This window comes from Carassius gibelio, chromosome B15 (assembly GCF_023724105.1).
Source record: "Carassius gibelio isolate Cgi1373 ecotype wild population from Czech Republic chromosome B15, carGib1.2-hapl.c, whole genome shotgun sequence".
Taxonomy (NCBI): Eukaryota; Metazoa; Chordata; class Actinopteri; order Cypriniformes; family Cyprinidae; genus Carassius; species Carassius gibelio.
In genome coordinates, this window is record NC_068410.1 from 25,539,577 (window position 1) to 25,546,452 (window position 6,876).

Sequence of the window (6,876 nt, forward strand, 5' to 3'; positions counted from 1 at the left end):
CATCTGGGAATTGTCCTGATTTAATGGAAATATTAACAAGTTTGGTGAGAGGCTGGACCAGAATGCTGCTATATTTTTTAAGAAAAGCTGTATCTAAATTAAAAATATATTTTGAGAAGGTGGTGTTTAGGTCCTGTATAGCTTTGAAAACAGCTGTCTCACCAACTGGGCTGGCCCAACTGGCCACTAGGCTGGAATGAGTTATCTTGACCTTCAAGCAGGTCTACTTTTGTTAGGCCTATATTGTTACAGCATGGAAAGCTTGACGCTAGGTTGTTAACAGATTGTATGAAAAATGTATTGAATTCATTAGCAACTTGTGCATTATCATTGATGGTGTGTCCACCCATTTTAAGTAGATATTTTGTTTGGGTGGCATTACCTTTTGGATTTAGTAGGCTGTTTATTTGTTTCCCCATTAATTTGCCGTTCCCTTTAGCCTCTGTTAGAGCTTGAATATAATCATTTGATTTAGACATTCTAAGTTCTTTGACAACTTGTTACGCAAACATTTAAATAGTTTCAAATCAGTGTCCCTTCGGGTCTTAATAAAAGTTTTCAAGGCAATGTCTCTCCTTTTCATCAGTTTTTGAATATTATCATTCATCCATGGCAGCTGAATTTTTCTCTGGGATTTCTTTTGCTTTATAATGAGACAAGGGAATCTGCCAACATCCCTTCGTTAGGTCCGATGTCAAATAAAAACGAGCCGTGCCGAGCAGATCAAGCAACTCGTCAACCCGCGGCATTGGATACGCATCGAATTTCAACACAGCATTCACCTTGCGGTAATCCACACAGAAATGGACTGAGCCGTCGTCAAATTCAGCCTGTAATCTTTCTACGTCAGTGAGCTGGGACGGCGAGAGGTGATCTCCACCTGGGGCCAGGGTGAGGGATTGAGATTTGACGTTCGCCTCTGGCCCAAGATCCTCCTCTCCACTAATGGTGAAATAAAGCTAAAACAGTCAATATGGTGCCTAAAATGCACTAAATATTAACTTCTTGTTTATTAAATTTGTATAAAAATCTAAATCACATTTGTTATGCTAATATCTGGAGAACAACTGCACTCGTAGTATGATGTTATATTAGATTAACTATATTCAATGAAATAAACCAACCAGTGGCGGCTCATGGATTTTAAAATAGAGGAGGCAAACTAATTGTATTGGTCTGGGGATCCCTGCCGATTGTTATTATTATTATTTGCTTAACCACTTTAAAATGGCTTTTTGGCTGCTTTTAGTTAGAAACTGTAATGAAAATATATTCAATATCGCTACTCATTATAAATACTTGGTAAATTATCAGCCCAGCCGCTCCGAAAGACGTTCAAACCATAGGCTGTATAAAACCAGGTTCAAAATAATAGCACCTAATTTATGTCACTATGATGGTTGGTTGATATTCCAGAAGGGTGGCTAGCATCCTCTATGATGTTACTTTTCTCAGCACTCCTAAGCGCTGAAAATGAACACTCGATGCTGATTGATTCCCTGGCCTCCCCCTCCCCTTCTCTTACACTTAGCGGTTGTAATTACATCAGTAGATTCGGCACATTTGTGAAAGAAAAACGGAGCTTTCATGTAATGGTATTACAACTGTGAAATTAAAAACAAAAATATACACATTCTGAGACATGAACTGAAATGAATATTGAATTTTATTAACATTAAATCTTCCTAATTTTCACTTTAAAATTTGGGGGAAACTGTGCCTCACCTGACGAGCCGCCACTGAAACCGACTAAATCATAGTGAACGTGGGAAAATCGAAATGTGCATCCGCACTAGTCTAATCTAACTTACAATACTTTTATATGTTTACACTATGGGTGTGTGTAAGATGTTATTACACAAGCTAGGTAAACGCCTGTATAAAACAAGGGTAAACGTTATAATCACTAACAGCGCAGACTACATCGGTGACAAAAGTAAATTGGTACGCAATAATATTTTTGGACACGATTTATTAACGACTCTGCATCATCTATATTAAAGAGGAAATAATCACATCATCCGATGTTTAATGTGAATAAAGTAAGCTTGACTAATGGAGTTCCACAACTACTGAAACACGTTGTTTTCTCGCACTGGACTGTGTGTGTGTGTCGGTGGTGGTGAGGTAAAAGGGGAGCAGGCAGTAGACCAAAGCAATGTGAGGCAAAGCAGGGGGGACTCTAGATGTTTACAACTTTTTTGTTGTAGCTCTGTTTGCATTTGTATTGTTTTACTACTTACACAATTAGTTTAATTTTTATAATTATATTATTTTCAATACACATATTTTAATTCTATTTTATAATTCCACAATTTCCGCCTATGGTTTTAATGGATTATGGCATCACAAAATATCAGGGAGTGAGATTTATTTGATTGTGGTGTAAGCCGCGTAGGGGACAGGACTAATGACCGTAGTGTAGCCTAACTGTCAGTGGCGGTTCTACATTGAAATACACCCTGGGCGAGACCCCTTTCGAGCTCCCCCCCCCCAAAAAAAAAAATATTTTAGAAGTGCCCCTGAAATTGCAATTGAACTGCATTTGAAATCAAAAGACCATAGGATAATGTTTTATAAAGCTATAACAGCCTGTTACTCAAAACATAATACACTCTTAAAAAAAAGGGTTCCTCAAGGTTCTATATTGAACCCTTGGGTTCCGTACTTGGCCAATAGAACCTTTTACCAAAAAAATGGTTCTATTTAGAACCCTTGCATGCAAAGAACCCTTTTTTTATTAAAATGGTTCTATTATTCATGTTTTATGACTGAAGTGTAAACTAAAGATTACACTATAATTATCCTTACTCAACACATTCACAAAGCATTTTGAGTCAAGACCCATGAGAATGACTGCTGTAGTCAAAAAGATTAATATCTACTCAATGTATGATTTGAGCTGTACATTAGCATGAAAATTATATTACTTTACATTATAGTTTACCTTTTTAACGAATCAATTTGTGAAGAAAAACAAACTAACCAGGAGTTTTCTTTATTTTGTTTACCATATTGTGATTGTTTTAATCTACCTAAGGGAACATTAAAAAACAAATAATCATAAAAAGACCCCTCCCCGGTGGCATATATGCGTTGCGTCATCCTTGAATTCCTATTGGTGGATGGGCGAAGATGAATCGCGAGAGGAGTCGAGGCAAGTGACAGTTAATTTTTCAAACTGAGGAGTCCGCCATTTCTGCTCGTTCATACACTAAGGTAAGTTAAGTTTTTACATTTTTGAAATGATTTTACCGAAATATTTTGTATTACAGTTAATATTTATATTTGTTAGAATAGCCCTTGTGTTAAACACTGATACTAGAAGCAAATTTGACCTCAAAAACACTGGCGTGAAGCACTGAAGGGCTTCATCAGCCATCGGTTCTAGCCCTGTTAAATTAATTTTGCTCCGGTTTTTAATTTAATTAAGATACAGTCTTCCTTTATTTCCTTGTTAATGTTAATGGAATTGTTAACTACAGTAAGATAGCTGTGTTATAAGGAGACGAGCTTCGAGTCAGAAGCGTGAATTTTAACGTTCATTTCAATGAAGCGAGCGCTCGTTGTTCAAATAAACGGCTCCGATTCAAATAAAAGTCAGCCGGGTGGAAGACGGAGGTGAATGATTATGTGAAAGTGTGTCGCAGTTTCACATATAGGCCTACTCATTTTGCGGTGAGTATTTTCCCCAGGCCTATGTTAACAGGTGTAACGTTAGAAGTTCTTAACTTTGGCCCGCAAGATACTTTCGTGCCGTTTTTTAACTCCAACCCAGACCAAACGAGGATCTTGATTAGCTTGTTCAGGTGTGTTTTATCAGGGTTGGAGCTAAACTCAGCAGAAAAGTGGACACTGCTACAGTTCAAAACTTCCGGCCGGTCTGTCGCTATTAAAACTGTTTAAAGACACAGTTGCAGTGCAGCGGTTTTTTTGTTTACTGTGACGCATGCGCTGGATTAAAGTGATGATAGCACAAGGTTACATTTTAGTAATCAAATATTCTAAAGCCAAAAATGTTACGTGTGTGTTTAACGTTAGGTGTGTTTAATGCATAGTTGGTTTACGAAGTGTTATTTATGCTTTGTTTTTTTTTTAATCCCCAGATAACCATGGTTGATAAATGGTCAGTAGATGACACTTGCCACTGGCTTGAAACTATAAACCTCATTGATGCAAAATAAAGTTTCAGAGGTAACGTTACAGATGAAAATTTATAAATGTTCATTTTGTGATGTTGTGAAGTTTCAACTCACAAAGTTTCTAACTCACCTGCAAGTGCAACATAACCACCAAGCAGATTTTAGATTTACCTGTGACATTGAGGGATGTTTTAGAAGATATAAAACTGTTGCAAGTTACAGAAACCATATCTATCGAAAGCACAGACAAGTTTTGCATCATCCCCTATTTGAAAAGGCTACTTTATTTGAAGAGAACAATGAAAGTGAGGAGGAGGTTCCTGAAGATGATCTGCTAGAGAACAACTAAAATTCTTTGCTTGGAATTGATTTAAAAACTGTGTTATTGGGACTGAGACAGCATGTACTGTTGTTTTGTATTTAAGATTCTGCATGAAATGAAAATGAGGTTTGAACCGACTTGGCAAAGAACATGGAAACATTTAAGAATGGAATGGCCCCAAACATCATCAGGAGTGCAAAAGAAGGAAGTCAAAAAAAAACAAAAAAACTACGCCAATCTCATTGGACTAGCAGAGGAAACCACAGAAGGTAACTACACCATATATCTTTCCCCATCTAACCTATCTGTTCCATGCCCAGTGTAAAGTTGCATTGTTTGCATTGTCAATGTAAAGGTTGTATCTCCTATAAATTGTATAAGTGAAAACATGTATTAAAATAATGCAAATATTAAAGGAACAGTTAACCCCCAAATAAAAATCGTCATCCTTTACTCACCTCTTGTCGTTTCAAATCTTTATGGCTTTCTTCTTCAGAACACAGTAGAAGATATTTTGAAGAAGGATGGTAACCAAACAACGACGGTGCCCATTGGTTTGGTGTCTATATAATAGAAGTGAATGAGTACCAGCATTGTTCGGTCACCAACATTCTTCAAAATAATTTTTTTGTGTCATGCTGAAGAAAGAAAGCTATATAGGTTTAAAATGACAAGAGTGAGTGAATGATGACAGAATGTTCATTTTTGGGTAAACTATCCCTTTAATTGATTTCTGTACCTAATATACAATAATTTGTATCTGTTTGTAGGTCTCGTTAGGAATGCTGCACTCATTTTATTGCCAGCACTATTTAAAGAAAACGCCAGCTTCCTCTACTGTGTAGATAGTGTAAGTATAGTCTTCTGTAGTTTCATTAATATTTGATGCACTTGACTTGAATTAAAGGAACTGTTCATGCAAATATAAAAATATTAGTCAGTTTACTCACCCTTATGCCAAATTTGTAACAATTAAAAAAAAAATTACATTTACCCTATAATTTACTCACTCTCTTCCTTAGTCATAAACTTTGTACTGTTTGCACTGCTGTGCAATGTCATTGAATGGCACCCCAATTTAAATCATAAAAGAAATCTGTACAACTCCAGGGTTTAATACTTGTCTTCTAAAGCAAAATGGTATGTACAAATGGTAAGTTAGTGAGATTACATTTGCCAAGATAGGTTGCTATAATTAGACTATGTATAGATAAGGGAATAACATCCAATGGGTTGGCACATCAGCTTTACATCGATAATTATGAGCCTTGCTGGTTCTTGCATGTCACGTTTTTAGCTGTCATATCTGTGTTGTGTCATGAACTATTCATTTAAAAGAACGAAAGAACCGATGAGATTCAAAGTAATCAAAGTGGAACTGACGTGGTAATGTTGACATTCAAACACATTACAAAGCTTTTTATTATCAAATATATCTCAGATTGTGTTCAACTGGAGAAACAGTCATATACATTGGTTGTTTTTTTGGTAAGTAAATTATGGGGTAATTTTTAAGTCTATTTGATGACTTCTGTTAATTGGTGAAAAGCACTCAAAAGGTGAAATGTTTGTTTTACAGGAACCCAAAGGTGCTACACCAACCATAGTGTTTAACGGCTCCCCTGATCCCCTCAAGGCTGAAAGTGTCAGCATAATAATGGACAATGTGAACATCATAAGAGAGGCAGACATTGACATGACACAGGCTGTGGAATGCCTATTTGCAGTCTATTTTCTCTTCAATGTGCAGTACCCGGTTGACATTAAGCACACAATGACTTTTATTTAAAAATATATGCTTAACCTTAGACAACAGCACGGCAAAAAAACACCAATACCTGTACTGAAAATGTATAGTCAACTTGTGTAAATTGTAGAGCTATTTAATAGTTGTTTTAACTGTTCATGTATTGATTTTTATCTGCACTGTTAAATATAAAAAAATGATTTGTTTTTCCTCATTTCAGAGATATATGTAAAAGTGAAGTACTGTATATGTACGTAAACAAGCTTATGTATGTTTATTGCAAAGTGAAAATGCTTAAATGAAATAATTCAAACTAAATGGTTAAATGTAATTAAACATCTTAAATGTGAAATTTGCTGTCTAACACAGAGTATACAGAGGTGTAATTTTAAATGACACTAAATTTTTTGTATAAACAGTTGAATAAATTGAAACATTTTAAATTTTCTGGATTGTTTATATTTTCTTATTCAATAATAATTTTAACTTGTTTAATAATAAAGAACCCTTAAATGGTTCTATATAGAACCATCTAACTTGGATTCAAAGAACCATTTGGGGTTCTTTTTATGGAACCCATTAAAGTGGTTCTATATAGAACCATTTTGGAGTTCCATATATGAAGCGGGTGATAGAACCATTTTTGGTTCTAAATAGAACCATTT

General features: G+C 35.6%; 1 long non-coding RNA gene across 1 annotated transcript; it reads left to right on the plus strand.

The window, feature by feature from the left end:
• The first annotated feature begins 4,571 nt into the window (after window positions 1-4,571).
• On the plus strand, window positions 4,572-6,283 carry LOC127972597 (uncharacterized). Its single transcript, XR_008157121.1, has 3 exons — window positions 4,572-4,733; window positions 5,235-5,314; window positions 6,044-6,283. It is a non-coding gene; the product is annotated as an uncharacterized LOC127972597 (long non-coding RNA).
• Window positions 6,284-6,876: the final 593 nt, after the last annotated feature.